Source organism: Microtus pennsylvanicus, chromosome 11, assembly GCF_037038515.1.
Source record: "Microtus pennsylvanicus isolate mMicPen1 chromosome 11, mMicPen1.hap1, whole genome shotgun sequence".
NCBI lineage: Eukaryota > Metazoa > Chordata > Mammalia > Rodentia > Cricetidae > Microtus > Microtus pennsylvanicus.
In genome coordinates, this window is record NC_134589.1 from 33,359,277 (window position 1) to 33,385,970 (window position 26,694).

Sequence of the window (26,694 nt, forward strand, 5' to 3'; positions counted from 1 at the left end):
CCATCCACGTAGCTAAATATAGCTGCTGCTTACACAGGAAGTCGGGGAGGAACTTAAGATAAAAATCTTCCGCTGGATGACCTGATTCACCTAAGACACTGGGTGCTCATCACACGTGGTCCTGGGCAGTCTCGCAGACGGTCTCACTGCCGCTCTTCCAGCCCAGAAGCCTGTAGATGGGGAAGGATCACAGCGCGAGATCATAAGGGAGTGGGGGGGGGGGGCAAGAAACCAGGCTGACTCCCGACCAGCCCTCTGTGACAATAGCTCAGAAGTGCCCACCCAGCAGTCCCGGCAGAAAGGAGAAATCTGAGTCTCAAGGGAACCAGTGTCTTGAAGATAAGGGGATTCTTCTGTTAGGTCTGGCTAGGTAGGTGTGAGGCAGGAAGTCTCCAGCAACGCTTGCCTGAGCTCCTACTCTGACTTCCGGCAGAATGGCAAGTCTCCCTGGAGCCTGGCATGAGGCAGCTCTAGAGGGTCCACTGTGGTTCAAAGCTTGCCAGCCTGTGAGCCTTAACTCTTAATTGTGGCCCTTCTTAGGAGACTGCAAGGGAGCTGGGGATGAGGCTCAGTTGGTAGATTGCTTGCCCAGGATGCATGAAACCCTGGGTTCAATCTCCTGTATGAATAAACCGGGGACAGTGGAGTCCGACTCTAATCCCTACACTCAGGAGGTGGAGACAGGAGGATCAGAAGTTCAAGATCATCCTCAGCTACATGGTAAGTTTGAAGCCAGCCTTGTATACACGAGACTATCTCAAAAAAAAGAAAGAAAGAAAGAAAGAAAGAAAGAAAGAAAGAAAGAAAGAAAGAAAGAAAGAAAGTTGTTTAAAATGAACCATCGGGAGCTGAGTGTGGTGGCGCGTGCTTTTAATCAGGGGGCAGAGGCAGATGGATCTCTGTGAGTTTGAGGCCAGCCTGGTCTACAAAGCAAGTTCGAGGACAGTCAAGGCTATACACAGAGAAACCCTGTCTCTAAAAAACAAAAAGAAAAGAAAAGAAAGAAAAGAGCCTTCAAGGAACTAGCTGATGACTTCCTTAGGAAGCAAATGGGAGTGGGCATTCTCAAGAATACTAATGTTTTTCAGAGACACCAGGGGTTTGACAGTCTCCAAAGGACTTCTTGGAAGGTTCTGGGTCTTTGAACTATCTGATTTCCCCTGCCCTTATTTGTTAGACCAATCCTTGTTACTGTTCCTTGTTACTGTTACTTCTTCTTGTTACTGTTTTACTTATGTTTTTTTTTTTCTCTTTTCTTTTTTCGAGACAGGGTTTCTCTGTAGCTTTGGAGCCTGTCCTGGAACTAGCTCTTGTAGACCAGGCTGGCCTTGAACCCACAGAGATTCGCCTGTCCCTGCCTCCCAAGTGCTGGCATTAAAGGTGTGCACCACTACGGCTCTACTGTTTTACTTCTTGAGACAGTGTATAGTGGCTTGAAACTAAATGTCCCTTTCAGGCTCAGCTATTTGAACACTTGGTCCCCGTTTGGTGGCACTGGAGATATAGGAGGTGTGGCCTAGCTGGCAGAAGTGGTTCCTGGGGGAGGGCTTTGAGAGTATAAAGCCTCAAGCGGCTTCCCATTGGCTCTTTCTGCTCCCCAGTTGAGGCCTCAGCTTCCTGCCCCTATTGCCCAGTCTGCAGCTGGAGACTGTGTCTCCCAGCCATTATGGATCCTTTCCTTCTAAGAACTGTAAGCCCAAATAATGCCTTCCTTCTTCCAAGTTCCTTGGTCTTGCTGTTTTATCACAGCAGAAGAGTAAATGATGAGCCGTGTTTCGCTATGAATCCCTGACCAACCAAGAACTTGCTATATATCCATCTGTCTTTGCCTCCCATGTGCTGCCAGACCCAGTGGGACTAATGTTTTATAGGGAAACATTGCAGAGGATAATAAGCCCAGGCATCCTTCTTCAAGGTTTCCAATAATTCTGATAATTACCAACACATAGCTGATCCTCGCCTCCTTCCCCACCAATTACTCACACGCCAATCTCAAGCACCGCGTCCTTCCATCCCTTACGAGTTCACAGGCACACCCATATGCACGGACTAAAAGTAAATAAATAAGTGTAATTTTAAAATATATAAACCTGCCAGACGTGATAATGCCTGCCTTTAATCTTAGCACTTGAGAGGCAGAGGTAGATGGAACTCTGCATTTAGGGCCGGCCTGATTTACACAGAGAGTTAGTTCCAGGGCAGCTAGACCACATTGAGACCGTGCCTGCCTGCCTGCCTCCCTCCCTCTCCATCCCTCTCCCCTGCCCTGTGTGTGTGTGTGGGGGGGGGGGTGATAACATCTATCTTTGAGGACAAAGTGGAACTGGGAACTGAATCTAGGGCCTCGTGCAAACTACCAAAGTACCCTAAACAGAGCTATAACCCTAGTGCTAAAGTCTTTTACAAACATCACAAGTCTACCATGGTTTTTTTTTTGCGATCTCTTTTATGTGTATGAATGTTTTGCCTGCATGGATGTATAGGCACCATGTGTGTACCTGGCGCCTGCAAAAGTTAAAAGAAATCTTTGGATCCCCTGGAACTGGAATTCTGGATGGTTCTGAGCTGCCATGTGGGTGCTGGGAACTGAATCTTGGTCCTCTGTGAGATCAACAAGTGTACTTAACCAATGAGCCTTCTATCCAATCCAAGTCTCCCATATTGAAGCAAAACAAAATTAGTTCTTGAAAATCCACGCATATCCAGGCAGGCTCTGTCTTTTCCTGAGACAGGCCTGAGTGTATTCATTTGAAGCAGGACTCGGTGAGTTCCTAAGACAAAGGGATGCATTCTGAAACTCTGAGATGAAAATTTAGGGCTGGTGACAGTGTAGCAGTCCTAACAGGTGCCAGTCACTGAAGCCAAGCAATTGTTCAGCCACTCACCCATAGATATTGTCAGGTGTCTCCCATATGCCAGGCCTGGGATAATGGCATGCTCATCGACGACCCTGTTCAACCAACTTACATCTGCCTAAACGTGTCACCGTCTCACGCCTCCAGCACCCTTCTGATGGCTAACCTCGTGTGGCTGAGAGCGGTTTGTTTACCATATTTGGCATCTGTGGCGATGTCACTAAAATCCCTTTGGACTCTGGTTCCCTTTCGCCAGCCAGGCATGCCTGGCACCTCTGTGTATTCCCTAGCAGCTTCCGGGATGGTTTGCAGAGCTCAGCCCCTGGGCAGTGAAGCTGCTTTCCTCTGGAAATATTACCTTTCCCTTGAGCAACTAGAACCAGGCAAAGACAAATCAGAGATTAGAAAAAGTCCAGCTCCTTGCAGGGCTCAGTGTGGTGAACTCTGAGGTGTCTCTGATCTGTAGCTCCCCAGAGGTGGTGCTGTCTGGGATAAGAAGCAGACTTCCCTCCCTGCCTTACTCTGTTTCTCTGTCCTGTGGATCTATTGCCCCAAATCTCCTGAGCTGAATTTGCCTGTCCAGGTTCAGGGTCTTGTTATGCACCCCTCCCACCAGAACTAACTGGATAGCTTAGGCTGGTCTGTAACTCACTGTGTAGCTCAGGTGGCCTGGAACTCACTGTGTAGCTCAGGCTGGTCTGTAACTCACTGTGTAGCTCAGGTGGCCTGGAACTCACTGTGTAGCTCAGGCTGGCCTGGAACTCCTGTGTAGCTCAGGCTGGCCTGGAACTCACTATGTAGCTCAGGCTGGCCTGGAACTCCTGTGTAGCTCAGGCTGGCCTGGAACTCCTGTGTAGCTCAGGCTGGTCTGGAACTCCTGTGTAGCTCAGGCTGGCCTGGAACTCACTATGTAGCTCAGGCTGGCCTTCAACTCACTGTGTAGCTCAGGCTGGCCTTCAACTTGTGATGACCCTCGTCCCTCTGCCTCCAGAGTGCTGGAATCACAGGTTCTGCCATAGCTTGGGATGTTTTGGCAGACCTCAACTTTAATACAAAATCTGTATGCTACCTCCAGTGTCACTCAGAATGCAATCTCTCTAGTGACCACCCACACTTTTATTCTGTCTTTTACCTTATAATCCCCCCTAACCAGGATGCGGAACTTCAAAACAGCCTCACATCGGAACATCCACTCTTGCACTTAACGAATCATAAGGGTTTTTATTCACTTTACAAAAGAATTCGCAATGGGGTTTTTCGCAGAGAGCCCCACTTGAGTGTTTAAAATAAAATTACGAGATTTTACAAAAAAAAAAAATCGACCTAAAGCAAATTTCCAGAAATAACATATCCCATAAAAAGCAGGAACCTGAGTACCGACCCAATAATTGAGACTTTCCAACTCCCCTAGTGAAAGGCTTTCTCTTGAGGCCCCCTGCTAAGTCTCCGACTCTTTCTCTCCAGCCCCCTCGGCCATACCCTGAAGGGAGTTGCCATGGTGACCGTGGGACTGTGACCTCCAGAGTAGCTGGGGCTCAGAAGAAAGGATTTCCCCAGTGTGGCTGAGAAGTGGAAAGCCGAGAGAAAGAACACTGGGTATTCTCTTTCCCCAGTAACAGGCAGATGTTTTTCTCGCTAAGGAGACTGGGAAAAGGGCTCACACGCTTGCTGAATGTCCTGGAGCTGACGGGGTTCACCCTGCTACCCATGGGCAAAGATGCTAACTAACAACACAGGTTCAGACAAAGCACACACCAAAGAGAAGGCGTCCTGGGAAGGCGGGCTGCCACTGAATGACTCTTAATTAATTTATTACGAGAGGCCATGGGAATAAAAGAAGGGTCACTCCATATGTAAATGACTCTGTCTTTAATCCCAGGATCTGAACCCATTTAACCAAGGAAATGAAAGCCATGTCACTTTCGTTTAATTAGCTCAAATGAGGGCCAAACAGGCTTGAGTGCGGGAACCTGCGTTGGAACTTGCTCGTTCCCACCTACTTAGCACAAAGACCACGGCGACCTCTGTCCTGCTCCTTTCTCCTTAAGTTATTAATATTCGTAGTGACAGGTGTAATACATGGTCATTATAACCACTCAAAGGATGCAGCAATTTTTAACCTTTATGCATGTGTGTGTGAGCATGTATCCCCATGCAAGGTTTAGACAGTCTAGGATTACAGATGTGCATTGTTGTGTCTGATTTCACATGCATTTGAGGGTTCCAAACTCAGGTCCTTAAGCCGGTATATCAACTGTGATACACACTGAACCGTCTCCCCAGCCCAATACAACGAAAGAAAATCATACTCTGTAGCCTCAACCTCTCTTCCTGGTCTTCCTTTGAGATTCCTAACTGATAAGCAGCCATCCCTTGTACAGGTCTGCCCCTCCTTCTCAAATCCTGTCACACACCACCTTTTGCTTTTGTTACATGACATCGTGCCATGGTGTCTTGGGGATTCCTCCACATCAGCGGAACCCTAACTCACCTGTCAGTGCCTCCATAGCAGCCTATGGTGTGTGTGTACTGTAATTCACCCACAGCCTCCTTTCTGAAGTGAGTGCACCCTGTGACCGTTTTCTGGCAGGGATTTAAGGACACTTGTGATTCCCTCATGTTGGCAGGCTCCAGCCATGTCAAAGACTGCACCTAGGTCACCCCTTGCTAAACAGCTTCCAAGAACTGCTGCCGCCAAGGGTCCCCTTCAAAGTTGGTGGCTTCCATGGTCCCTTTGGCCAAGGTGGGGGCTCATGCTAACATTCCCCTTTTAATAAGCAATGCAGACAGTCTGTCTCCGATGCAGGGAACAGCTCTGCAGCAAGCAATGTCATATGTGTGCACATTCATAATATGATAACTGCATGTTAACATCAATGTTTTTATAGGATGCATTCCTGTTTCATGTTTGGGGGGAAAAGGTGTTCACAGGAACTGAAGTCATGGCTCAGTGGCTAAGAGCACTTTCTGGGCTCACAGAAGACCCAAGTTTAGTTCCTGGCATCCATGTTGGGTGGCTCAAACCATTTGTAACTCCAGCTCCACAGGATCTGCCTCCACTGGCACCAACACACATAGGCACCTAGCCATACATATATACATACATACACACATATAATTTTTAAACTGAAAATAATAGATCTGCTTTTTTTAAAGCTCATATTTAACTCAGTGGTCACTTTGAGATTGCTTCCCCAGCTGCATGAGCCCTCCCCAGCTGTGTGAGCCCTCCCCAGCTGTATGATGAGCCCTCCCCAGCTGCATGAGCCCTCCCCAGCTGCAGGAGCCCTCCCCAGCTGCATGAGCCCTCCCCAGCTGCATGAGCCCTCCCTAGCTGTATGATGAGCCCTCCCCAGCTGCATGAGCCCTCCCCAGCTGTATGATGAGCCCTCCCCAGCTGCATGATGAGCCCTCCCTAGCTGCATGAGCCCTCTCCAGCTGCATGAGCACTCCCCAGCTGCGTGATCCCTCCCCAGCTGTATGATGAGCCCTCCCCAGCTGTATGATGAGTCCTCCCCAGCTGTATCATGAGCCCTCCCCAGCTGCATGAGCCCTCCCCAGCTGCATGAGCCCTCCCCAGCTGTATGAGCGCTCCCCAGCTGTATGATGAGCCCTCCCCAGCTGCATGAGCCCTCCCCAGCTGTATGATGAGCCCTCCCCAGCTGCATGATGAGCCCTCCCCAGCTGCATGAGCCCTCTCCAGCTGTATGATGAGCCCTCCCCAGCTGCAGGAGCCCTCCCCAGCTGTAGCCCTCCCCAGCTGCATGAGCAGTTGACTAGACTCCTGTTTACTTGCTGCTCAACACTGTGTGTTATCTGTCTTCTGTCTTTATTCTTTCCCTATCTGATAAGTGAGACGCGCGTTAATTGTTGTTTTGTTTTCTGTTTCCCTGGCTGCGTGTCTCTCACACACTTATTGGCCACTTGTATCCACTCATCTGTAAAATGCGTTTCCATGTCTTCTGTCTGTCTCTTTAAAGCTTTTGCTGTGCACGTTACATATTAGGGACACGCTGCCTTGTCTGTCAAGCAGATTGCTGTTAGTCTTTTGTCTTGGCGAGGCTTGATCATTTTTGTCCCTTCCCTGTCAGCGTGACTGGTGGATGTCAGTTTTGACTATTATTTTTTCCAACTGAATGGGCAAAGATGTCCAACTGGGAAACGCGGGTGGTCACTTAGGAACAGGGAGGAGGCTCAGATGACAAGAGCACTGGGTTTGTGCTTGAAAAGCAGGCTGTGAAAGCCAACAAGGGCCGCAGTTCGCACCTGTGACACCTCCCCCTCCTTCAAGGAAGAACACTTAGCCCACGATCTGCTCCCCTAACACGTTGTGTGCAGTCCAATTAATAAAAACCCAGAGACAGATATTGGGGTTCAACCTGAAGGTCAGAGAAGGAAAACTGTGAGTCACTGGCTCTGACCTCTACCTCAGTTCGAAATGGTGATCCTGCCTCCAGGAATCCTCTCTAGTGCTGGGATTAAAGGCCTGCACCACTATCGCCCAGTTTCTATGGCAACTGGCATTAAAGGTGTGTGTCACCACTGCCTGATCTGTAAGACTGACCAGTGGGGTTGTTTTACTCTCTGGTCTTCAGGCAAACTTTATGTATTAAAAAAACTAAATGAAATATCACTGCACTTTTGTGCCATACATTTTTATAAAAATTTGTTTTATTTTTAAGTATGTGTATGTGTCTGCATATGAGTGCAGATGACCACAAAGGCCAGAAGAAGGCGTTGGATCTCCTGGAGCTGGAGTTACAGGCAGCTGTGCACCACTGGGCCGTCTCTCTACCCTGTACAGTACATTTTTATTAACATAAACGTTAGTGATTCTGTGATAGACATTGTGGGGGTGACAGTTAGAACCCACAGTGCTTGGCCTCAGAGCTATTAAAAACTCGTTGTAGCATAGGAGCACACTAAGGCTGAGACTGGAGTACATGAAAACTGCAATGAAGTAGACGCCCGTGTTCTGCACATCCAGGGCTGGGTGTGTAGAGTCCCGGAATAGTCACAGAGGATGTGGCAACCTGGATCTTGGAGGGTAGAGGTGATCTGCATAGAAACTAAGAAAAAAGAGAAAAGACAACTCCGGGGAACTGAGGAAGGGCAAAGAGAAACATGGAACCGCAGATAAAATGACCAGAGCAGACAGAGACTTTGTGTTGGGACAAGGAGCAAAGACGAGTGGAATAGCATCTGGCTTCTGGTATAAAACTTCTGGGTCAGTCAGGTGGTGGTGGCGCACACCTTTATTCCCAGCACTCGGGAGGCAGAGGCAGGCAGATCTTTGTGAGTTCGAGGCACCCAGGACAGGCTCCAAAGCTACAGAGAAACCCTGTCTTGAAAAACAAAAACAAAAAAATGCTAGAAACTGGAAAAGGCAAGGAAACTGATTCTCTCTTAGAACATTCAGAAGAAACACGGGCCTGTCAACAAAACTGTTAAGATAATACATGTATGTTGTTCAAACCACTAGATTGTAAGCAATTTAGTTTGGTGGTGCTTGGGGATAGGAAGCCAAGATTCAGCGCACGCGCGCGTGTTAGGCAAGCGCTCGACCACCGAGCTCCGCCCCTGCCTTGAAGGTAGTTTACCAGGGCAGTTGGATGGTAGCTTGGAGGGACTTCTATGTCCATAGGTCTCAGATGTATTTACAGCCACATGGAACCTGGTTCTAGTTACAATCTAGCTCAACCCACGCTAATTTAACAAAATTACGTAGTCTCAACAACCCCGCCAGCGAACAAAAACCGAAAGTCCAGCATCAGCCCTGTGTTTGCAGTCTGGTGTCCGCGCTGCTCGGTTCTTTACAGCCTTCGCTCTCGCTGTATAAATAAAGCCAGGGGACGAGCCTCCTTCTGCGCGTGAAGCAATCTGCTTATGCAAGTGGGATTCGGGGGTCAAGGATGATGCTCGCTTTTTTACGGTTCTTCACTCACTTAGCCAACTTACTTCGCACAGAGCCGGAGCCCATTTAATATGCTCCCTCTTGACGCGTGCCAGCCAGCCTGGCCCCCTGGCACGACCGGGCCCACGGAGGCCCTCGTGCACTGCCCCCCCCCCGAGCCCTGAATGTGTTCCTGCTCCTTATAAACTCTAAAGTTCTAACCCTCAGACTTGGGGGAGGCCTCTCTCAAGGAGTGGAAGTCCTGAGCACCACGCTGGTGGGGCAGGACTAGCTTCAAGGCTGCAAGGAAGATTCCTTAGAGAGAATACTGGTGGGAGGACGGACCCTGACACACCCCTAGTTAATTTCCCCAGTACCTGCAGTAAGGGATATTTTTTAAGAGTTGCAAGAGATGGTCGGCCTGTCTTGAGGAAGGTGGTAATTTTCCAGTTTTCCTAAAACAGCCTGGGAATGGCTATGAGTGACCCAGAGGGAAAAGCTGGTTTATTTAAAGAACTGATTTTCCCCACTTTTCTCTGCAGCTGTAGTTTCTTTTTGTTTGTTTCTTTTTGAGTCGGAGTTTGGGCTTCTTGTTTGTTTGGGGCTTTTGTTTTTAATGAGTCCCCTGTCGGCTGGGCTAATAAGAGCATTACAGAAGCGAGAACAAGATGGCTGATTTTTTTTTTTTTCACCAGCTTCTAATCCACAGAGAAGAAACCAACCTAAGGCTTCATTCTCCCTGAGGACTGTCTTCCTAATTTCAGGGAAAAACAAAACATCCACATGATAACGGCTCCCCTCTTCGTCTCTCAGGAGCCTCTGTGCTTGGATGGTGGGAGACAGTGCCCAGGAGCAGAGAGGCAGGTCAGGGGGAGTAGGGACAACAGGGCCTTGAAGGGTCTGGAAGCAAAGGCTTCGGGAGATTGGCCATCACCATACCAGGATCTATCAATGTATGAACTCCAATGACCTTCCCCTGGCTTCCACCCCTTCTCAACTTGAGGAGACCACACAAAACAGAGCTGATGAACCTGAGCACGGAACATCCCTGGAGAGCCAGGTCTGTCTCTCACCAGGTTTTGTGGCTTGTGTCTGATCAGAAGAATGCGGAAGTTTCTGGAACTCAGAGGCCTTTACCTATTCTTGACCCTAGCCTCACACTCCCCTTGTGACTTGGATTTGGCTCTGGAGGCCTCAAGTTTTCTCTCTGGGAAATGCCCAAATACTCCTATTCCCTCAGGGAGTGAGCACGGGGCATGCCGAAGGAAAACAGAAGAAGCGGTATTATAAACTACCCCTGACGTGGCTGCCAAAACAGAGTGGAACATGACCCAGCCAGAGCCTGGACCCTTCCTGAGTCGGAGAAGGGCTTCCTTCCCCTGCCTCCCACCCACACCCTGACAGGGCCCCCACAGGCCTCCTGCCTCCCTGGGAGGCCCCGGGCGACTTCACAGCCCATGAATTTCCTTTGGCACTTTGAGACTCCCCCACCTCCCCCAAGAGGATTCATGAGACCACAGCAGGAAATGAAGAACATATTTTTAAATCAGAGGGGAAGCAATGTCTTTGTGTCAGATAAGTGGCCTGGATCCAGGGCTGGGAGACTGCGGCGCCTTTCTCCTTGCAGACAGCAGGTGCTCTTGGAGATGTGGTTATGGCAACAAAATAAATGATGGATAATTGCTTTTGTGACAACTTGCCAATTAAATTAGACTCAGCAGAATAACATAATGACAATTTGTTATGCTCCGGTGGGCACTAACATACCAATCATAATTAAATGCTATGACTGAAATAGAATAGGGCTCAACGCAGGAATATATAACCCCAATTCCCTCTCCGTGAAACATTATAGGTTGAGGCTTGATTTTAATTTCGGGAAGATAATGGCATTAGTGCATATCTGAGTGGGTTTGTGGAGAGGCCTGTGGTGAGAGGAGCCGGGTTCTGAGTGAAGGCTGGCCCAGGGGAACGTCCTGGGGGCTGGACTGCTAGGTGGGGAGGAAGTGTTAGGTGCCTGTGGTGAGGACAGAGCTTGCCGGCTGTGCCTGGTCCTGCCCACAGCTGCTTGGAGGCAGGCGGAGGAGAAAGCCATCGCTTCTGCCTCCGGAGTAACTGGGCCTACACTGTGCAGTCCCAAAGCCCTCAGTCTAGAATGGTCTATGGATGGTCTCACATCCTAGTTAAGAGGGACTTAAAGTCAGTACCAAGGCACAGGAAGCCTGGAAGAAGAAGGGGTGGGGTGTAAGACCTGGGATGGGAGAGGTGCTGCGAGGTGCCTTCTGGGTAAAACATGGCTGCTGTACACACGAATTCACAGCAGCACAAGATTCAGCCTGGATCAAGGAGGGCTCCCAAGGCTGCATCAATGCTGAGGGCCTATTGGTAGAGGAGCGGGAAGTCTGCTATGACAGTGTGCCTTCTAGCTATGACAGGGAAGCGACATCCATGAAACCTCAGCAACATGGCAGCCTAAACATGGCCTAAGCAGCTCCAACACAGCTGACAATCCTTCATAGATGGGGGAAATCTCACGGGGCTCCACCCCTAGATGAAGAGCCACAAGCAATTGACAACGGCTGAGAGAGTGAGAATTAGCTTTCCCCAGGGACAAGCCCCCTGACTGATTATCCGATACTCAGTGGTCAGCTCTAAAAACACAAGAGGAGGCTATGAACTTGGGGAAGGTTATCAGAAATGGGATAGGTCAGGGAGAAAAGAATGAAGGAAGAAATTGTGTAAGTACATTTAAGATTTTGTTTGTTTGTTTGAGACAGTGTTTCTCTGTGTAGCCCTGGTTGTCCTGGAACTAGCTCTGTAGACCAGGCTGAGTACTAACAGTTTCTGATTTTTTTCCAATTTTGGGCTTAGGTTTTTTTTTTTGTTTTTTTTTTTTTTAGGGGAGGGTGTTTGTTTGGGTTGTTTTGTTGTTGTTATTGTTGTTGTTGTTATTGTCGTTGTTGTTGTTGTTGTTGTTGTTGTTTGTTTTGGGGGAGTTGGGTTTTTTTTGAGACAGGGTTTCTCTGTATAACAGCCCTGTCTTGGAACTCATTTTGTAAACAAGGCTAACATTGAACTCACACAGATCCAACTGCCTATGCCACCCAAGTGCTTGGGATTAAAGGTATACACCACCATGCCCCGCAATTTATTTGGTTTTTGAGACAGAATTTCTCTATGTGTAGCTCTGACTGTCCTGGAACTCACTCTGTAGACTAGGCTGGTCTTGAACTCACAGAGATCCACCTGCTTCTGCCTCCTGAATGCTAGGATTAAAGGCATGCATTACCACCACCCAGTTAAAGCAAATTTATTGTTTAAAACTCTTTTTCACAGTGAAATAATTTTCGCTGAGGGTCACCACAACATGAGGAGCTGTATTAAAGATCTGCAGTGTTAGAAAGGTTGAGAACCACTCCCTCCTCTAGACCCTCTTCTGTACGCCCTGGTCTAACTGTCTACTCCTACACCTGAATCATGCTGTTTGGGTGACTGTTGTTGTATGCTACTTGCTTTGTTTTGGGCTCAGTGTCTCCTGATGTAACCCTGACTAGCCCAGTACTAGGTACATTATCCGAGGTAGTCTTACAATTGCAATGAGTGGCTGCTTCCTCTGCCGCCTGAATTGACATTACAGTATCTGCCATTGGCTGGAGTACACTCAACAGTTAGCAAAGAATTTCATGTATCTGATTTCAAAAATTTGACTGGCAGTTCTCATAAATTTACCTTCTCATTGAATTTTATTATGAAGTTGTTAAATTAAAAATAAAAATTAGGCTGGGTAGTGGTGGTGCACTCCTTTAATCCAGCACTCTGGAGGCAGAGACAGGTGGATCTCTGAGTTCAAAGCCAGCTTGGTTTATGGAGTAAATTCTACACAGAAAATCCCTGTCTCTAAATAAATAAATATAAAAAATAGAATTATTTAAAACTTGAAATTTAAAACATTGGAAGTAAGTATGGCAGCACTCACATGCAATCCAGCACTTGAGACTGACTCTAGGCCAGAAAGATGGTGAGCTTCATCGCCTAGGCTACATAGCATGGCTCTGAAAGAATAAATAAATAAAATAGTCCCAGTCAGGAGGTAGAGGCAGAAGCATGTAAATCTCTGTGAGTTCAAAGCCAGCCCAGACTACTACTAAAATCCTGTCTCAATATCAATAAATATTAAAAACTGAGTCTAGGGAATATAACTCATCTAACAAGAACCTGTTTAGGTTCCCTACTGAATAAATAAAATGAAAAGCAGACATTGTATTAGGATGGCTAGGATTGCCTTAATTGTAAGCAATAACTTGGGAACGATAGGTTAAGACTGTGAGCTGTCCACCACGATCAAGTCAGCTTCATCCCAGAGATGCAGGGATGGTTTAACATATGAAAATCTGTCAATGTAATCCATCATAAAAACAAACTGAAAAACAAAAACCACATGATCATCTCATGAGATGCTGAAAAAGCCTTTGACAAAATACAACATCCCTTCATGATAAAGGTCTTGGAGAGAGCAGGGATACAAGGAACATACCTAAACATAATAAAGGCAATATATAGCAAGCCAACAGCCAACATCAAACTAAATGGAGAGAAACTCAAAGCGATCCCACTGAAATCAGGAACAAGACAAGGTTGTCCACTCTCTCCATTATAGCACTTGAGGTTCTAGGTAGAGCAATAAGACAACAAAAGGAGATCAAGGGGATACAAATCGGAAAGGAAGTCAAACTCTCACTATGTGTTGATGATTATAATAGTTTACATAAGCAACCCCAAAAATTCTACCAAGGAACTCCTACAACTCATATAAACACCTTTAGTAATGTAGCAGGATACAAGATTAACTCAAAAAAAAAAAAAAAACAACCAGTAGCCCTCTTTTACACAAATGATAAATGGGCTGAGAAAAAAATCAAAGAAACATCACCCTTCACAATAGCCACAAATAGCATAAATTGTCTTGGAGTAACTCTAACCAAACAAGTGGAAGACTTGTGTGATGAGAACTTTAAATCTTTGGAGAAAGAAATTGAAGAAGACACCAGAAAATAGATCTCTCATGCTCTTGGGTAGGTAGAATTAACACAGTAAAAATGGCAATCGACAGATTCAATGCAATACCCATAAAAATTCCAGCAAAATTCTTCACAGACCTCAAAAGAACAATACTCAACTTCATATGCAAAGCAAAAAACCCAGGATAGCCAAAACAATCCTGAACAATAAAGGAACTTCTGAAGGTGTCACAATCCCTGACTTCAAGCTCTACTACTGAGCTACAGTACTGAAAACAGCCTGGTATTGGCATAAAAACAGACAGGAGGACCAATGGAACCAAATCGAAGATCCAGATATTAACCCACACACCTACAAACACCTGATTTTTGACAAAGAAGCAAAAAATATCAAATGGATAAAAGAAAGCATATTCAACAAATGGAGCTAGCATAACTGGATATCAACATGTAGAAGAATGAAAATAGATCCATATCTATCACCATGCACAAAACTCAAGTCCAAAAAAGACCTCAACATAAAACCAACCACACTGAACCTCATAGAAGAGAAAGTGGGAAGTACACTTGAAAGCATTGGCACAAGAGATCACTTCCTAAATATAACCCCAGTAGCACAGACACTGAGAGAAACCATTAATAAATGGGACCTCCTGAAACTGAGAAGCTTCTGTAAAGCAAAAAACATGGTCAACAAGACAAAACGACAGCCTACAGAATGTGAAAGGACAACCCCACATCGGACAGAGGGTTGATCTTCAAAATATATTTAAAAAAACTCAAGAAATTGATCATTGAAAGAACAAATAATTCAATTAAAAAAATGGGTACAGACCCAAACAGAACTCTCAACAAAGGAATCTAAAATGGCTGAAAAACACTTAAAGAAATGAATGAGGACCATGGGAGAGGGTAGAAGGGGAGAGGAGAGGAAGAGAGGGGAGTGGAGAAAAATATAGAGCTCAATAAAAGCAATTTAAAATTTTTTTAAAAAGACTGAGCTGGCATGATCGTGCATGACTCTAATCCCTGCACTGCAAAGGCAGGTGGCAGGCAGATCTCTGTGAATTCGAGATCAGCCTAGTTCACACAGACTGATCCAAGGCTAGACAGAGCTGTACAATGAGACCCTCCCCCCCTCCAAAAAAAAAAAGATTGTTATTTGGATAAAACGAAAGATCTCAGCTTTTGTGGCTGCCGTGCCAGTACCAGAAGCTGTGGTCTGGCCTACTCAGGTCAGGATTATCACTCAGGACTCTAGGGGAAGACTCCTGCCGCGCACCCCAGTTCATTCTGTTCAGCTTGCTGTCTACTCGGCTCCTGATTTGAATTCTCATTTGGATCCAGCTCTGATTCCTACTGGCCGTGAGTGGTTTCTCTGGGCTTCCAGTCACCTCCTGTACTCCCAAGACGTGTGCAAGGTCTTGATTTTTATGACCTATTCATATTTGCAAGACGCCAGCCGCTTCCAGACTTTCCTCACCCACCCATCCCCCCACCCACCCCCCCCCACCCATCCACCCCCCCCCCCCCCCGCTGTCCAGGGGGATTGGAATTGAAGCATGTCTTTGATGCTTTCTTTAATACGTTTCTGTAGCTTAGCTGCCTTCCTTTGACTTAATTTCCATAACACAAAGCCCATCAGGACGACCACAGGTTCAGACCATCTTTGCGTAAGTGGTAGCTTGGGAAAGGTGTTTGACTTTTAGCAGCAATAAACAAACAAACAACAAATAAAAAGCCCAGGGTACCCCTTTAGAATCACTGGGACCAACAGGTGTTCCATGCAGCAGGAGATGTCGTCCGGTTCTTGCTGTCTTGACCTGTCAGGTGTGGTCCAGCTCCGGCTGAAGGTGCTGCTGCCTTTGCTCTCCTGGGGCAACTGCAGAAGCCTGGGTGTGGTAGTTTTTACCCCACCCCAAAGACTTCTTGAGCACCCCAAGTCTTTCAGAACAGAGTCAAAGCCACTGGCTAACCCAGCCCAGCAAGCCAATACGAGGCACCTCTCTGTCCAGAGAGCACCCTGACCCCTTCTGCTCAGGAGTGAAGCCTCTTAAAGTCTGGCTCCCCTGATCCTCCTGCCTCAGTTTCTCCAGGTTGACATCTGTGAATCACCACACCCAGCTTAGCACTGTGACTTCTCGGCCTGGAAAGGGAACTGAGGACCTGGGTTTGAGAGTTCCTTCAAGTCCAGTTTCTTTTTGAAAAAATGGTGCTAGTTATTTATTTATGTGCACGTGGATGTCAGAGGAGAACCCACAGGAGTTGGTTCTCGCCACAGTGTGGATCCTAGGGATCGGAGTCACGTCATCACGCCTGAAGGTAAGGTCCCTTATCAGCCTGGAGCCCAGCTTCCTAAACTGAATGTAGGCATTGCAGGAAGTTTGGCAGCAGGGAAAGGCCTTGCCTGTATTCCCTGCACACTTGACTTGGTCTCATTTCTATTGCTTCCATGTCTAAAGACCACCGAGTCTCTAACCCTTCTCTGGATAGAATTCTTTTTTAGTTCAATTTTTTATTTAAAAAAAAAAGGATTTTAAAATACTTGAAAGTATGAACTTGGTAGACTTTGGCAAGTTCTGTTACTACCACAGACTGACAAGGCTTCGGTGTTCCACTGAAATCCACTCACAAGGAGACTAACAGCTCTTCGTGCGCTCAGAGCAGGAAGGTGTTCCACAGCAGCCTGGGGCCGTGGCACAGCCAGCCCTACCTCTCAGACTGTAAGACTACGGGGGCTCCGTGGCACTAGAGCTGTGAAAGGGGTCCCAGGTGGAGCTTTCAGTGAGCCCAATAGAAGATCATTACAGATGCCCAGGGCTCTAAACCAAGACATGGCATCTGCAGGAAGAATCGTACACCAACCGACAAGCCACTACCCGAAGGCAGCTGGGCGCTGGTAGAGACGAAGCTTCTGAGTGATGGTGATGAACGACCACGTGAATGACGCTCTGTGTGAGCCACTGAACCACAAGGACAGCCAAGCCCAGCCATTGGCCTTTAGACGGCCATGGGATGAGCGGGGTCAGCCAAGGAGGCTACAAGAACAGTAGCCCTGACTCCCACATCACACAGTGATGGTGCCCTTGGCCCTCCTCCCTCAGGTCACGCTCATGGGTAGCTGGTAGAGGAGAAAACAAGCCATGCTAACTACAAAGATCATCATGTGAGTGCAGGCCAGGGCCGCTGACATTTCACTGAAGATGGAAGAACACCCTTGGTTCCCAGGTGGCTCGACTCAGCCATTTCTTGTGTTCCGATTCCCAGTTTCAACGAGTGACATCCAAGACCTGCGAAGAACTAGGACCAAGTATCCGTACTGCCAGGAATGAGAGTGTGGGTCATCCTTCCTGACAAGCACGAGTCACTCAGGCCAGCAGAGATGCTGGCTGGGACAGGCGACAGGGCGGTAGAGAAAGAATCATAATGAACATCACCAGAAACCGTAATGTCAAATGTATCATTTGGGACTCTGGTTTCTCCTACTACTCCAGGAAACAAGATCAACCACCACCCTAGAGGTACCGTTAAAGATGGCACACACTATGAGAATAAGAAAGCCTAGGCAGCCGGAAGGGTGGCTGTCGGGAATACCGTCCATCCGGCCTGCCTTGAAGGCATCCACAGCAGCCCTCCACTACCGGGATATGGGATGCTGATGGCTCAAAACTTCATCCCTCGTTGGAAATTGCTTTACCTGAATGACATCTCTTCCGATGGGATGCAACAGCCGGATCGAGGGAGGAGGAGGCAAAGGTCCAGCATTCTTACCTTAGACAGCCCTGCAGGGCCCTCCCAGCTCCGAGCTCCCGTTGGGGTTGGCTGAAGCCTCCAAGCACACCGCGGGTAGCATTTCCTCCGCTGGATCCTGCCTTCCTGACCCCCCTTTCCATGTGTATCTCCTGATAACACTTCTGTCTCATATCCTGCCTTCAGCTCTCCAGCTCAGGGTCTGTTTCCAGGAAACTCGACTTCAGACTTCTCCCAAGCTCAGGTCAATGTGTTCAGAAACCCAAAGGATGCAGACTCAGACCCCGGACTTAAGGGACCCCTGCAGTTATCCATCCGCTTGTCAAACAGTGGAACCTTATATGTCATTCCTGTCCTCTCCCACTGAAGATTATGGAAGTCACCCGGCAGCAGGAAAAGGCAGCCTCATCCCACACTTCATTGGTCAAAGACATTCATGTACCCATCTCCCTCCCTCTAAACCACACGACTGGGGAGAACGTTAGGCAATTATAGTAAAGACTTTGTAAGACAAGGGCAAGTCCGGGGACCTCTGCGAGGGAGCATTAGCCAAGCTTGTCCTTCCAAAGAGAAGGGGAAGAGCTACCAGCGTTCTTGAGGTCCACGGGGGACTCAGGAGTATGCAAGAGTATTTTTAGCAAATGACAGAAAAGATGGAGAAAACAGGTTGATTGATTGACAGGCAACCCAATTTTTAATCTAGACATCTTTAATAAATTCTATGATGTAGGATTATCCATCTTATCTCACCCAGATTGCTGTCCCTCACAAGGAGATGGCCTTGATTTAGAGGCCAGAGTAAGTGGCTTTATCACAAGTCTCACTTTAAATGCCCATCGTGTGCAGACCAGTCACTGCCCAGGAGCCAAGTCTCGCCGAGTTTGTTTGTTTGATTGGTTGGTTGATTGGGTGGATGGCTGGTTAGTTGGGTTTTTTTGAGACAAGGTTTCTCTGTGTATCCCTGGCTATTCTGGAACTCACTCTGTAGACCAGGCTGGCCTTGAACTCACATAGATCCCCTGTCTCTGTCTCCTGAGCGCCGGGGTTAAAGTCATGCATCACCACCACCCAGAAGGACTTTTTAAAAAATCTATTTCATTTTGTTCAGTGTATATGTGTGTGTATGTTCACGTATGTGGGAGCACATATGTGGAGGTCAGAGGGCAACATGTGGGAGTCAGTTCTGTCCTTCCAAACCATGAAGGTCTCTGGGATCAAATTCAGTGTGCCAGGCTTGGTATCGAGCAACTCTGCCTACTAAGCCACTTTTCTGACCAACTTCCTGGTCTACAGAGTGAGAGACCCTGTTTCCAAAAAGCACTCCTTTTTCAACTATTTTTATTGTTGTCGAGACAGGTTCTCATGTAGCCTAAGCTGTCCTCAAAACTCTCCGTGTAACCAAGATGAACCTGACCCCCTGGTCCCCCTGCTTCTACTCCCTAAGTATAGCGTTACGAGTGTATGCTACCATTTCTGGTTTATGCCATGCCAGGGGTGAAACCCAGGGCTTTGAGCATGCTGGGCAAGCACTCTACCAACTGAGCCCCCAAACACATCTTTCTAGGTGCATGCTGTGGTCTGTGGGTCAGATCAGGGCAGCTTTAGGGTCCTCAGAGAAGGTAGAACTTCAGATTGGAGAAGGCAACTGAGAATCCCCTGCAGCATACAATACTCAAGTTCCAACAGCCAGCAACTCTATGACTTTGGCCAGAAGGCCAGCTCTAGGCTGGTTCTGTTGTCTGGCAACTGAGAACAACAGTAATATTGCCTGTTTCCCAATGTGGTGTCAATTCAATTAGAGTCAACACTATCTGAAGAGCTTTTAGCATAATGAACTGGCCCATAACAGTACCCTAAGACACTCACACCCTCAGATACCCAGGGAAGCCCCCCTTCCCCTCATGGGCTCCCTGATGGAGCTGACTAGCTGAGATTCCCTACCTCAGGTAGTCTTCATCTGGATGAGTCATTCAATCCCAATGGTCGTTATTTTGAAGGCCTGGAAGACAGGCCTCCTGGATTTTATCCTCCCGTAACTCATTCTGTGGCCTACAAATAGAAAAGGACAATAATTCAGATATGGCGAGAGCCCGAAGACACCCCCACACACACACACAACCCCCGACCTCCAGCAGAAAGCACCCCTGCAGCCAAGTGGCGAGTTGTGCTGTTGTGATAAAGAAGCCTGTTTGAAAATAATCACAAGTTCTCTCAGGAAGCCCAATTATATTTTTACATCGAGAATCAAACCGCTGGTGGGGTAGACTTCAGCCCAGCCTTCCCGAACCTTTTATCCTGTAATTAAGCCGGCTCTGCCGCTGGGTTAATTCTCCCCTGAATGCCACCACCCTTTGAGGCAGCCCGTACGTCGGGAGAAGGCTTCAGTCTGATGATCTATTACACCAATACATCACTGCGGTGAGCTGCCTCCTTAATGACTTATCCATAACACATCAGCAGAGTGAGGCACACTCATAATGTATTGCTCAATAAGTCTGCGGTGGCCAGGGGAGGAAGTGACGGGCAGCAGCCCGCTCCGTGTCCTGACGTGGCTGGTGTCAGAATGTGGGCCCACACTGGGCTCTCCCTTCCTAAACCAATGTTTATCCAGACAGGAGCTCTCTCATGCCCATGGGTTTTTAAAACGAGAAATCATGAGCCAGGGCAGGAAGGCCACTCCTGTCTGTGGGGTTTCTCTAGGCCTGTCATGTCTAAGCATTCTCTCTAAGGACTTATTACGTAGGGGGCAGGGCCGCCGCATGCCCTGCCCCTAAGGAGTGGCATCCACTCTGCAGTCCATGCCAAGGGTCCCCAGCCACCACCCAGCACTGCGAAAGCTACAGCCTGGGCCACCCAACAGGAATGGCCTTAGTTAAAAATCACAGACCATGGGTCTGGGAGAGCTGGCTCAGTCTCTCCGCTCCGCAAGCATGAGGATGAGTTTGATCATCCACATGACCCTGGCACAAGCTGGGCGAGGTGGTGCATGCTTCTCATCCATCTCTAGGGAGACGGAGACAGGAGGCTCCATGGGACTCACTGGCCAGCCAGCTTAGCCCAATCAGTGCACGTCAGGCTAAATGAGAAACCCCATCCTAAAATACAAGGTGAGCATGGAGGCCGGAGGGATGGCGCAGAGGTTAAGAGCACTGACTCTTCTTACAGAGTTCAATTCCCAGCATCCACATGGAGGCTCACAACCATCTGTAATGAGATCTGGGGCCCTCTTCCTTCACGCAGGAGTGCATGTGGGCAGAACACTGTAGACATAATAAGTAAATAAATAAATACATCTTTTTTAAAAAAACAAACAAGGTGAGCCCCTCCTGAAGAATGATAGCCAAGGTTGACATCCACCTTGTACATGTACATACACACACACCAAAGACACACGCACATATATACACACACCACACACACAGACATACACACACAAACACACACAGCCCACAGACACATACACACTACAAATACACACACTATAGATACACAAACACACACACACACCACAGACACACACACACCTGACACACACACCCCACAGACATACACACATCATAATATACATACACACAAACACACACACACAATCATTTTTAAAAATCATTTATTATTTAATGTGTGCCGTGGTGTGCATGTGGAGGTCAGAGAAAAACTTGCAGGAGTCTGTCCTCTCCTTCCACCTTGAGGGTCCAGGAGTCAGGTTCAGACTCTCAGGCTTGGTGGCAGGCACCTTTACCCACTGGGTCACATCCTCCCTCCAGTACTGTCTGCCGCAGAGACTGGAGGAGACCGCCTACCTCACTAGAATCGAGGTGCTGAATGGCAATACTGGACCGTGGAGCTACTGTAAGCCTGAGTCAGACAGTATGCAGAGAGCAGCTACTCTAGAGAAGCATCTGACATGCCCAGATACAGCACAGTTGGGTAGAACACTGTCTTACCATGCCAGAGGATCTGGGTTCGAGCCCCAGCACCACAGCAGAAGTAGAAGAAATCACTCCACCAGGGTTAGTCCTATAGTGAGTGACCCTCTTGATTCTGGGGGCCTCAAGGTCTTCAGGCTTCCCTCTCTATGTTGTATTCTTCGTCCATGGAGACTCATTGGATTTATCTTTATTTATATGCTGTTTTTGTTCAGAAGAAATAGGGGAGAAAGTGGAGAAATGGATGTTCACAGAAGCACACAGTACGATGAAAATGAAGGCATTGGGGAGATCGGAGTAAAGGGGATGAAATACTAAACAAGACTTAGGCAAAAGTAGTGTAAAGTGAGGAGAAATGGTGAGGACCTCAGGCTCTCACATCCTCGCCAGTCATGCAGAACTCATCGCCTTGCTCAGAAAGCTAAGGCTGCCCAGCCTTGCAATCTCACTGAAGAAGGAAGTCCTGGCTCAGAGTTCTTTCCTGTAAACACACAAAGAAACAGGCACAGTAATGGTCCTTGCAGCACCCTAGACAGCAGCCTCAGCACCAGGAAGGGGCTGTGCATGTGAGAAGGGCAGTCCACTTCTTTTTTTATTTATTATGTATACAATATTCTATCTGTGTGTATGTCTGCAGGCCAGAAGAGGGCACCAGACCTCATTACAGATGGTTGTGAGCCACCATGTGGTTGCCGGGCATTGAACTCAGAACCTTTGGAAGAGCAGGCAATGCTCTTAACCACTGAGCCAATTCTCCAGCCCAAGGGTAGTCCACTTAAAAAAGGATTTATTTATGTCCATAGATGTTTTATTGTTTTATCTACATGTACATCTACACAACAGAAGAGGGCAGCAGATTCCATGAAAATTACACGAGACTATAGTTATAAATGGTTATGAGTTTCCATGTTGGTGCTGGGAACTGAACTCAGGACTTCAGGAAGAGCAATCAGTGCTTTTAACCACTGAGCCATCTCTCCAGTCTCTATTTATTTATTTATTTATTTGAGACTGGGTCTCTCTATGTAGCTTTAGCTATCCTGGGAACTTGCTAGGTTAAACCAGGCTGGTTTCAAATACACAGAGATCCACATGCTTCAGCCTCCCAAGTGATGGGAATAAAGAGGTATGCCACCATACCAGGTTTAAGATTTATTTGTATGTCTATTTATGTGTGTGTCTGTCTGTTTGTGGGGATGAATGCCATGTCTGTGCCAGAGGAGGTCAGAAGAGGACATCAGATCCCCTACGATGGAGTTATAGAGCATCGTAAGAAGTCCAATGTGGGCGATGGAGACTGAACTTGAGCCCTCTAGGGGAGCAGCAAGCGCTTTTAATCACTGAACCATCAACTAGACCCCTGGGGGGGAGGGAATTAATGGGAAAGATAAGCTCAAAGTCCAAGAAGATGGCGCAAGGGTACAAGACCAAGAATTTCCATAGAAACCCTTTGTTGGAATTTTATAAGTTTAGTCATTTCCAGCTCAGAGCAGTATATAGCCGGAGCTAACATCTGCATGTATGTGGCTCTATTTTAGATAGTCTTTGCTCTTTTTTCATACTTAAGGATACTACACCAGAGCTATGCCTGAATGTAGATTTGACTGAATTTAGCAGTCAAGGCTAACTTGGAAACTAAGACACCAGATTTACCAAAGCCATAAAAAAAATAAATCTTCCCCCTTGTTCAGAAGTGGCGCCAGTTTTCCTTGAACTAAGATGTGACAGAACGTTCTCTCGTGGGTCTCTGTGAGCGAAAAGATGGATAGTGACATTTCCTCAGGATGTAGAAATAGTCTGCAGAGCAGGAGCATGCCCTGGCATCCTGAGATGCTGGTCACAGGCTCAGCATCAACAGAGGATTCAGCAGCAGCAGCTCAGACATCCCCAGAGCCAATGGGCCTTCCTGAGGCAGGTGAGAGGCAGGCAGCCGCAGATGCATTGCTGGAGGTAAAACAAGCTCACCCCGGATAAGACTCTCCTCAAACTCATGGACACTCCATCAAGGTCCTGGTACTAGCACAGAACACAGAGGCCAGGCTGGCAGCTACAGCCCTGGCACTGAAGACATCTACTCCATGTGCGTGAGTGGTATCTAGGCTGCCAGGATGGAAAGGCTACTTGCCTCACTCAGCAGAGCCCAGGGAGGCTGGTGGTAAAGCCGCAGGGGACTCCTAGGAAGGCAGTTAATATTCAAGAGAGAGCACAGAAATGCGGTGAGAGTTTGTTTTTACTATAACAAACAAAGCTTGCCTGAAGATCAGAGTGCAGAGCTAGTCACATTAGTTAGCCATAGAGGCCAGGCAGTGGTGGCACACACCTTTAATCCCAGTACTCTGTGCAGACGGATCTCTATGAGTTCAAGGCCATCCTAGGCTACACAAGATTGATCCAATCTAAAAGAGAAACAGAGCCAGGCAGTGCTGGCTCACACCTTTAATCCCAGTACTTGGGAAGTCACACACCTTTAATCCCAGCACTAGGAAGGTGGAGACAGGAAGGGATACCAGGCTAGGGTACAGTTTTTTACAGATTAGGAAACTGACTCTCCTCCCTGCAGACAGCCATAGGTTTAGCTTTTGGTTTCTCTCGGGCGGGGGTTCTCATTGCTCCCCACTGCCTCCCTGCCTCCACCTTCCCTCCCTCTTCCTCTCCATGAAATATGCAGATGTGTCATTGAGTAAAGAGTGTTCAGAAACATTGCTCTGGGAAGTCTCCAGGGGCTCAGCAGATAGCTCCTTGCACACTCCGTCCCTGATACACATACACCCGCAGGCCTCTGCCATTTGTCCTGTGGCCTGTTCCCTCCCATCTCTACTCCATCCCAGTAGCACCCTAGGACCTCAGCTTCCAAGACCTCCGCAGAACGTTAGTTCACAAGGACACTTTCCAACCTTGAAAAACGAGGTACCTGGAGGCAAGGAAATAACGCGCTCTTTCAGGTTGAGCAGCGTGAGAGCGCAGCGCCATCTAGTGGTACCACAGCTGACTACTCCCGGGCGGTGACATTTTCAGACAATCAATATCTCATTATTAACCATAATCACAACCTGATGTTTACTTTTGGAGACGTGTTCTGGCAAGGGACGCACGTGCACTTTTCTGCCTGATTCCGAGGCCTGCGATCCTAAATGCCACAATGACTATTAAACAGTGTCCTGCCAGTAAGCAAACAGGAGGGAGCCGAGATTGACGGTCTATCTTTTTCATCTAAGCTGCTCACCAAAAACAAAGCATCCGTTGAAGCCAGTGACCTTTCACTAACTGCTGGAAGGCAAATGCTTGATAAATAATAAATGGACCCCTACTTGATGTTGCTTGGAACCATCTTTTAATTAAAAGAACCGAGCAGTGAGAAGGTCAGGTGACTGATGTTTAAGTTAGAGTCCCCGAGAAGCGTCAATCAAGGGTAAAATTAAGCTTGAAATGCAATGTGATTGTCAGCTTAGCAATTCAACAACAACAACAAAAACTCCCGATGCAATCCCCCGGTGGGAGGAAGCAATGGTAGCTGACGGTGGCCTGTTTCGGGGACATGACACTTTATTCTCTGCCTCCTGTACCCTCCCCTAGCAACCTTCTCACCAGGCCTCAGCAATAGCCACTCTCTGGGCACACCATCTCCACAGAAACTGCCTTGGAGCTGGACTCATCCAAAAAGGGGCCAGCATGCCACACTGAGTACTACCCTAGGAGTCACATGGAAGCCGTTTCTTGTTTTTTTCCACGTCCTCTGCCAGCCAAGGTGACCTCCACCAAGTGGCTCATGGAAATGCCCTGGCAACCCACAGCTCACCCAGCCTCTGGAATAGACCTCCCGAGAAGAGGACAGGGAGAAAGCGAAAGCTCCCACTTCCCTGCCCGCCCTCCCTCCGCCACCTCCCACTGTCAGGGTCACGTTGTGTCAGATGCCCTCACTCCAAGACAGCCTCTGGAAAATTGCCAGCCCAATCCAGTTTCCTGTTAGGCTCGGTCACAGCCAGCTCTGAAGAGAATGGACGAGGTCCAGGGACTCCAAGCAGGCCACATCTGGATCCTCTGGAGCTAGGCGGGTATCGGTAGAAACTCAGGAAAAAACTTTATCAACCTACTTTAATGGCTGAAACTTGTGGCAATCCTCCTGCCTCAGACTCCTAAGGGATGGGATTAGATACGCACTGCCACACCTGGCTTCAAGTTCATGCATGTTACGTGTGCTCACGTGTGTATACAGACACGTGTAGTGTGAGGACACTCACTGACATGGCTATCTCCTCAGCCGCTGACTGCACTTTGGTTGCCTTGCTCCTTCCTCCCCTTAACTGAGAACACCGCCTGTGTTGTCCCCTGCCCCTGCCAGCGCCGCCCCACTGCCCCCACCGGTAGCTCATTCATTCTCCGAGCTCCGAACCTTATTCCTTTCTTAAAGACTTTGTCCATTTCCTAAATACCCAGGCCTTCCATCCCTGCCACCTGGGCACTGAGCCATCACCTCCACCAAGCAGAATTAAAGCCCTATTCCCCGAGTGTGCCGATTCCTTCCCCACTGGTCCCCTCCTCATAACACTGCCCGTCTCCTGGTCACTCGGGTTTGTAATTGGGATGAGCCACCTCCTCTCCCCCCCTCCCCGTCCCAAGTCCTGAGCAAGTCTTCTGTCACCTGGTGCTGCTTTCACCACACAGCTTCCCCGCTCGCTTTCCTACCCATCTGAGCCCCTCCATGTCGCTGCCAAGGCCATCGCGGTCCGATCCACACCCGTAAGGAAACCAGTAAGCTGTGCGTTCGCCATCTCAATTCACCTCACGACACGAGCCGCAAGTCCAGGCACAGCTTGCCCTTATCCTGTCAGCTGGTGACTGTGATGGGCACAAGGTGACACCAGGACAAACGGACATCCAGAAGGACCCGGCTCTTCAGGCTTGTCTTCTGCAAAGTTCACTGAAGCCTGGACGCCTGCTTCCGGCTTCAGCTCTCCAGCTGCTCCAGTTCTTGGGAGGGCCTGCTCCTGAAGCTGTTCAATGCTTCAGCGCTCACAAAGCGAAAATGTCTGTCCTTGTTTGCGCTTAATAGGAAGGAAATGCTTGGAGCAGAATGCAGGCCACAGGAAGTTCGGTGCTAGTACAGGGGGCAGACTGGGCAGACAAACCATAGTGAAGGCCTGAGTGCCAGCCCTTTGGGGGTTCAGCAGGGAGTTGATGCTCAACCTGAACCACAAAATTCCCAAACATTCCCACCATTTGAAATAGAACCTGATCTCTAAAGGGGGAGGGGG

The 26,694-nt window shown here is 48.1% G+C and overlaps 1 long non-coding RNA gene across 1 annotated transcript; it reads right to left on the reverse strand.

Moving 5' to 3' along the window:
* Positions 1 to 18: 18 nt before the first annotated feature.
* Positions 19 to 22,220, reverse strand: LOC142831855 (uncharacterized). The gene is made up of 3 exons (XR_012907081.1): positions 21,461 to 22,220; positions 19,458 to 19,565; positions 19 to 170 (listed from the first exon to the last, which is right to left on the reverse strand). It is a non-coding gene; the product is annotated as an uncharacterized LOC142831855 (long non-coding RNA).
* Between the last annotated feature and the right edge of the window lie 4,474 nt (positions 22,221 to 26,694).